An 8,252-nucleotide genomic window follows, 5' to 3' on the forward strand; every position below is an offset into this window, starting at 1 on the left:
GCACTGTAAGGAAGAAAATACTGTAGAATTAAGTCACAATTGTTAGTTCAGCAATATTGGTTTCCTCTTGCTGTGCATCCTAAGAGAAAAAAATGAGCAATGTTGCAATGGCCTTTATCAGGTTTAGCGAGAAGTGAAACAGTTTTCATTTCACAAGGCTTTTCTGTGAAAATATCACTTAATGCAAAAAATGTGGTTTTCCAATTGATTTTAAAATAACCTACTCTTGGAATGTATATTCTGTTAAGAGTAAAGTTCAAAGAGAGTCAGTTTGGTGCAGTGGCTAAAATACTAAGATTGTGAGTTCTAGTCTAGGGGCAAAGCCAGTTGGGTTGTCATTCTATTTCAGCCCTAGGAAGCAAATAGTGACGAACCTTATTTCTGAAATATTGTCAAAACTGCAGGGACTAGCTTGGGCAGTTATCAGGAGTCAAGATTGATTCAAAGGCATGTGTTCACACAGAGACACATATCCCATTTTCTGAGATTCGGATGAGCAATCTTAAATGTAAGTTTTAAATAAAATACATTAACATAAAGTATCATAAAGTTAGAATTTCTAGCTTTTGAGCCAATTCCTCACATTTCCTCATGGAATGCTTAATAGATTCCTAAACATTTGTTTGGGGCTGGGCAATTTGTTGATGACTTAAGAGCCTGTTTTTTGAGGGAACAAAGACAACAAAATGGTGCAACAAGAACTTGCAGGTTCTTATTGCACACATGGATAGGACCGGGTTTTCAAAAGCCACAAGGAATTTAAAAGTCTAGAATGTTGGTTCTATGTGGAATTGTCTTCTGTGATCAGTAACAGAACTGAACAAAACAACTTTGAAGGGAGTTCACTTCTGCAAGCAAGGTATCACCAGGCATGATGGGTAATTTTCATTTCCCAAAATCCCTGGCATGTAAGGAGTATCCTGATTGGGAATCTATCTCCACAGCTCTTAACTGATTCTACACCTCAAGGATTGCCATTGGGACAAAGACTGGATCTCGTTCCCAGCCCCAAAGCATGTAGGGATAAGCAAACAGGTCTTCAAACGTGACATCTTTAAGACTTGTGGACTTCAACTCCCAGACTTCCTCCTCCAATCATGTTAGCTCAGGAATTCTGGAGGTTGAAGTCCACAAGTTTTAAACTTGCCAAGTTTAAAGACCCTTGAGCTGGACAAAGAGCTACATGGCTCCTTGTGAGGAAAAGGTTTTCAGTGATTGCCTGCATCTGATGAGGTTCTATTTTAGAGCCACGCACTTTACGGGGAACAATAAATCTATTTGCTGGATTCTCTGCCCATTGAGTCTGGAACATTTATTTATCTCTGTGCCTTGTACCAGTCCAGCTGTCTATCTAGGACAGTTCTATGACCTCTGGACTGTGCCCTGACTATGCTTTTGCCTGCTCTTTGGAACTTTATTGGGACTGAATCTATAAGTCAAAAACAAAAATTCGAATAACTTTATGATTGCCATTAACCAGCAGAAAGAAAAAAGATGACAACGCGGTTTTTGAATATCCAGAATATTCAATAATGAATAAGTAGGAGTGATACATAAAAATATGCTAAAAAGCATCATTCTTATTAGTTAAAACTAACCTAAAATTTAGAATTATGAAACCCCTGAAAAATCTGAGGAAGATACAATACAATAGCTGTCATTTTTAAAAAAATGCCCAGTGAGTAATGCTAAGTTAGAGCCATTCTCTGCTCAAAGAAATTCAATTGCTTTTAATTATTCTTTGTCTAATTTTATATGCCACTCCACAGAACCTGGCAATTTTATATGTTATTTCAGGATCAATATCAGAAAGTAAGAATTGCTTGTATTGCTGGTCATTATATTCTATTCTACTAGCCAGGAGTGGGGCAATTAGAGCATTTCAGGAAGCTGTGTAAAACTGGCATTATGAAAGAACATGTTCCATTGTTTCCACAAGTCCTGAGTCACAAGGGCATAATCCTAAAGGGTATGGTGTCTTTTTGTATTTTTCAGCTAGGAATGCTGAAGGTATTGCATTACAATGGGCTATTGTAAAAGGCCCTTCTCTGGTTGGGAATATTAAGATGTGTGAGATAATGGTGAGTCTGTAAATTTCTCAAGGGATTTGGACTACTTGAAATCGTGTGTAATTGCAAATACACTCTGCCTGAAGCTGCTGTATGTCTTTATCAAAGTAAAGCTTTCAATTGTTCTCTCTCTCTCTCTCTCTCTCTCTCTCTCTGTGTGTGTGTGTGTGTGTGTGTGTGTGTGAAGTCTGGGACATGACAGTGATGCTCCTCTTTTCTTTGAAGATGGTTTCAATCAGTGTTGATGGGAGGAAAAGGTCAAGCCAAAGGAATCTCACTTGTGGGATGACAATACCCTTATAGATTTTGCATCACAGTATAAGTTGATTGAAGTATCTAATTATCCTGAGACAGGTAGTCCTCAACTTATAACCACAATGGGGACCCGAATTTCCATTGCTAAGAAAGTGGTCATGAGATGCGCCTGGTTTTATTACCCTTTTTTTTTGCTACTGCTGTTAAGCAAATCACTGCAGGTGTTAAGTGAACCATATGTTGTTAAGACAATCCAGATTGCCCAATTGACTTTGTTGGTTGAAAGCTGGCTGGGATGGTTGTGGCTGTGAGGGTGCTGCAACAGTTGTAAGTGTAAGGACCATTACAAGTCGCTTTTTTTCATTGCCACTATAACTTTAAATGGTCACTCAGCAAATGGTTGTAAGACTTAGGTCTATCTGTACTGTAAAGTTGGTTGCCTCAAAATATATCTCTTGGAAGTCAGAATTGGTCTAATTGCTATTCCATGTCTACAATCTGTCTTTATGCTGACTTAATCTGATCAAAGCCCATCTCTATTGAAGTCTCTCTCTCTCTCTCTCTCTCTCTCTCTCTCTCTCCTCCCAAATTCAGTTTAAAACTGCCTTGAAAAGCCTAAGGCTTTCCTTTCCAAATCTATGTTTCTTCTAGTGATTGCAGCCTATTTTGCCAAGAAACAGGGTTGTAGGTCAAGATTAAGGAATCCAAACTGCATAAATAATATATTCTTAGGCCCAAAGCTGCTTTTCTTTTTCTAAAAGGCAACTGAACTTTATTGGTTTTTCTTTAAAAAAAATTTTTTGCTTCTAATCCAAGACGCTTCTTCAGAACGTATGAGAAGCAAAACATTTTCAGAGGGGAAAAAAAAACAAAGTTCAATTGCCTTTTGAAAAAAGTACCTTTGGGATAACCATGACCTGGATGATTGAGAATTTCCATAAACATCTTAGCCTATTTTTTTAAAAAAATTCAAGATACTGTTTTTGTTTCTTGTCTCTTGACTATCATCTTGCAAAATGGATGGAAATATTGTTAGCTTAATATAGGCTTCTTCAACCTCCATTTGAGTTCACTTTAACTGCTACTGTTAAATAGGAGTTTCACATGTATCTGGAGAATCACAAGTTAGAAAAACTGCTGATGGAATAGCATCGTATTTCCTAAAAACACAGTTGAGTAATGATCTGTTTTTTATTTGCACTCAAAACAAAATACTTTGTTGGCGCAACAATTTTAAGGAAGTAAGCATAAACGTTGGATACCTTTAGGGCAATAGTTACAATGGCTAGGAATGCAAACACCAAACTTGATATGACATCTTTGTAGTGCTTGGGATGTGCATGGTTGAGCTTTCTTTCAAGAGGATTGAAGGAGGAAGGGAAATGCCAGAATAGGTCAATGGAAAAGCGGGAGTTAATATTATGCCTTTTGCCTTTACAAAACCTGCCAGGACCCTGGTCTTTTCCCAGGCCAAAGCTGCCAGGACGTTGATCTTTTCCAGGCCATGATGTGTTGTAGCCTCGATTGGATAAGATTGTTTTTTAAAAAAATTTATTTGGGTTTTCACACACACAAAAATACAAATAAAACATCTTTTTTTGAAAATAGCATGGTCCCGGGTTATCATTTCTTCATACAGACACAAACTCCATTTCATGCTCATCTTTGTGAAATTGAAACACGAAGCCAAAAGAACTTCTTCCTTCTTGTGCATCTTCTTTCCATTTTTTAAAGTTCCGTTTTCAGTTCTTCTAAGAGTGATACCATTTTAAAAACTTTTAAACAACCACCGTTATTTTAGTCATCTAGATCAGGGGTCCCCAACCGCCGGTCCGCGGACGTACCGGGCCGCGGAACAAGCCTTACCGGCGCTGGTGCTGGGCGCCGCCATCTTTTTGGTAAAAAGCGCTCTGGTGAGCTTTTCCGGTAGAAAGCTCACCGAAGCGCTGTTTCCATAAAAGATGGCGGCGCAGCGCTCGGTGAGCTTTTCCGGTAGAAAGCCATTTCTACCCAAAAGCTCACCAGAGCGCCGCTATCTTTTATGACGAACAGCGCCCGTGACGCCACCGGAAGCGCCTTTCGCCATAAAAGATGGCGGCGCCAGTTGACGCCGTACGGTCGCGGCGCCCAGCTGATGTCGGAACCGGGCGCAGGCCGAAAAGGTTGGGGATCCCTGATCTAGATGCAAAAACCAAAAATCACCAAATAATCCAAATAATCCAAGGCTGTTTCTACTTGCTTCTTTTTTTCACTTTCTCTTCCTGGGGTTCTATTATTTTGTTACCAAGTTTCAATTAAAATGTATCTTTGAGGAATCTTGTTAAAATTTCACTGTAAGTTCCTTTTAATTACAGTTCCATTCCTTAATTCCAGGCAGTCTCCTGCATTTTTCCAGATCCTGCCCTTTTGTTCTTTTTTTTTTCTCCTTTCCTACTTTTAAAAACTTTTAAATGTCCAGAAATCTTTATTATCCCTTTGACTTTTATTTTCAGCTTAGATGCCTATTAATGTCAAAGTGGATTTTTTTTCAATTTCTTGCTTAAGTCTCTTAGCAATCAGTATAAGGAAAGGAAGAAAAAAAACCTAATCCTTTCCCTTCTCTCTCTCCTTCACAGCTTCAAAATCTTCTTTGGGAACAATGTTGTTAAGTTTAAATTCCAGGGTACCTTATTTGTTGCTTTTGCTGTTTGACCCGGTCAACCAAAATTTTCTCTTCTTATCTTCCTCCTGCACATTCTTTTCCGGTCGAGTTCTTCTTTGTGGTGGCCATTTCTGACCACCGCTGCAACCACCTTTGGGAAAGGGAGTAATGGCCAGCTGGGGAGGAGAGATGCGGCTCTCCTCAACCCTGCAGGCAGTCTCCCCTCTCTTCACCACCTCTACGGGGTGGCTTAGCCCCCAAACCAGCTGAATGTGCAGGAGGAAGATAAGAAGAGAAAGTTCTGTAAAAAGAATAAAAGGGCAGGATCTGGAAAAATGGAGGAGACTCCCTGGAACTAAAAGAAATCTACAGTGAAACCTTAACAAGATTCCTAAAAGATACATTTTAACTGAAGCTTGGCAACAAAATAATAGAACCCCAGGAAGAGAAAGTGGAAGAAAGGAGCAAGAAGAAACAGCTTTGGATTATTTGGATTACTTGGTGATTTTTGGATTTTTGGCCATTACATTTAAATGACTAAAATCAATCGGGTGGTCATTTAAAAGTGTTTAAAATGGCACCACTTTTAGAAGAACTGAAAATGGAACTTTAAAAATGGAAAGAAGATGAGCAAGAAGGGAGAGGTTCTTTTGGCTTCATATTTCAATTCTTAGAAATGGAGATCTGGAACTATGAGAAACAACAAGAAACGCTTGCAGAACAAGAAGATTGGGACAAAGAAGAAGCTATCTTTAATGATCAAGTAATTTTATGTGGGGGGGGGAAGGAAAGGGGGGAAAGAGAGTGAAAAGTTTAAGATTTGAAAAAACAACCAAAAAAGAAGAATAGTTTGAAAAATAAGTATAATATTAGAAAGCAACAGAAGAGGGGATTACAGAAGAGAGAATTAGAAGTAGAGAGGCAAGGGGGTAAAAAGGGGAGGGAGAAAAAGAGGGGGAAGAAGGAAAGGAAAAGAAGTTATAAAAGACAGAAACAAGATATAGAGAAACAGGGAGAAGGTATAAGGATTGAAAGTATAAGCCTGTTTAGAGAAAATGGGTGAAAATTTAATTGTAAAAGGGATTCTGCAAAGGTACATAAGATAGTATTGTTATATTATAAATAGAAATAATTTTAGAAAATATGACTAAAATGATGGATAAAATATTTATTGTAATGTAGTGGAATGTTTGTTAATGAATAAATAAAATAAAGTGAATGAGAGAATTAAATTAGGAAAGGATGGGAACATTTTAATTATTATTAATGATTTATAAAAATATAACTAAAGAGAAATATGGGGAAAAAAGAATTAGTTATGGAAAGTTTATAAATATTCACAAGGAAGTATGATATTCAATTGAAAAGAAATGTTAAAGATGTTAAGATTTTAATGCATATTAATGATAGAATTGAATTGGAATGGAATGAGTGCTTTATATATATATATATATATATATATATATATATATATATATATATATATATATATATATATATATATATATATATATATATATATTAAGAATATAATGTGTATATATAATGTGTAATATAATGTGTAAGTTGAAAAAATCAAAAGAGGGGAAAAACTATGTAGAAAATGTAAAACAGTAATAAGATATGGAATAGAATATAAAAATGAGCATGAAATTGAGTTTTGTGTCTGTATGAAGAAGTGATAACCTGGGACCATGCTATTTTCAAAAAAGATGTTTTATTTGTATTTTGTTTTTGTGAAAACCCAAATAAAATTTTCAAAAAAAAAAAAAAAAGAATCAGAGGGGGTGGTCCTTGCTCATCGCCTGAGCTCGGTCTCTCATGTTCACTGCTTTGCCTCTCTTGGTCATCCTGCCCTCCCCTTCCATCTTGCTGCTGGTTATCTTCTTCTCTTTCTTTCACCTTTCCCACCATTCAAACCAATGGTGAGATTCATTTGGTTTGCACCGGTTCGGTAGAACTGGTATCTGTTTGTTCAGTTTGCCAAACCAACTGAAGCCTCGCCCCTCCCCTCCCATCCTGGGCTCTCCTCACCACCCAGACACTCACCCAAGTTTACTAGACCCACTTTGTGCCACGACATCACCCAAAGGGAGGGGAGCAGGAGCAGGGAAGCTCACTCACTCCATTTGTCTGTGCTGTTCAGCCTTCCCTTTTCCTTTTCGGCGCCCAAGCCACAGAACTACCCCCATGGGCCACCAGCAGCTGTACTGGAGCCACCCCAGGATGTTCGGGCAGGACTCACACTCCTGGTAGATCTCTGACCCCCCCCCCTCCGACACCCTCTTTTTGGCTTCTGCTGGGGCCATCACTGATGCCGTCTGGTGCACACCAGCCTCAACAACCAAGCCTGGCAGCAGCAGGGAACACACAATTGCCCAGCAATGGGGAGGGAGAGGAAGAAGGGGACAGCTGCTAGCAGAGAGGGGAGAGTGAGAAGTTGGTCCTTCTGAGATGAGGGGAGCCAGGAAGCAACTGGGTCCAGCTCACCTGGCCTCTCTTCCTCTTGCAGCCGCATGTGCTCCAATCGGTATGGACTGACCTGCAAGTACAGCCTCAATATGTGTTGCCAGTGCTTCCACCAGTAAGCCAAGGACATTGGTTTCATTAAGGTGAAGGGGCAGACCACTGTGTAGGCTCTTTTGCTTGCCCACTGCTGCCACTGGCTGACATCCCCTTCATTTCCCAGAGTTCCCTGGCAATGCCCATGACATCTCCTGCCTCTAACAGTCATGTGCAAGCAAATGAAGTGGTGGGGAGTGGTGAGGCAGGGCTGGGTGGGGCGAGAAGAGGCCAGGAGAGGCCAGAAGAGGCACCCCTCAATATGAGTGACATCAGGTTGGCCATGACCACCCAGTCACATGACCGCCCAGCCATGCCTACCCAGCCAGTTATTAGGGCAGAGAACCGGTTGTTAAATTATTTGAATCCCACCACTGATTAGAATTTTTATCAAAGTAGCATAATTTGAGTCTGATCCTTTGCGCCTCATGTGAGAACTTTGGGTTGATTTTTTCATTGATCCCTTAGTTTATTTTCTATAAGTTCTATAAGCTATAAGTTGAGACCAATTTGATGACACATAATCAATCAATCAGTCATGGCCTAGGTAGGGGAAAGGTAAGGGCAACATCATGGGAGTAGTGCAGAAAAAAATGCATTAGTAGGGCACGAGTATTTCATGATTAAATGCAAGGCCTGAAAAAAAGATTAAAGGTTTATTCTGATGAAATTTAAATCCTAAAGCCTTTAGTATATGTTTATTTATTTATTTATTTATTTGATTT

The 8,252-nt window shown here is 39.2% G+C and overlaps 1 pseudogene; it reads left to right on the plus strand.

The window, feature by feature from the left end:
- The first annotated feature begins 7,155 nt into the window (after positions 1 to 7,155).
- LOC113416108 (small ribosomal subunit protein uS14 pseudogene) lies at positions 7,156 to 7,601 on the plus strand (annotated as a pseudogene).
- Positions 7,602 to 8,252: the final 651 nt, after the last annotated feature.

The sequence above is a fragment of the Notechis scutatus genome, chromosome 2 (assembly GCF_049901735.1).
Source record: "Notechis scutatus isolate UNSWTSFEM ecotype Mainland chromosome 2, rNotScu1.2, whole genome shotgun sequence".
Lineage (NCBI taxonomy): Eukaryota > Metazoa > Chordata > Lepidosauria > Squamata > Elapidae > Notechis > Notechis scutatus.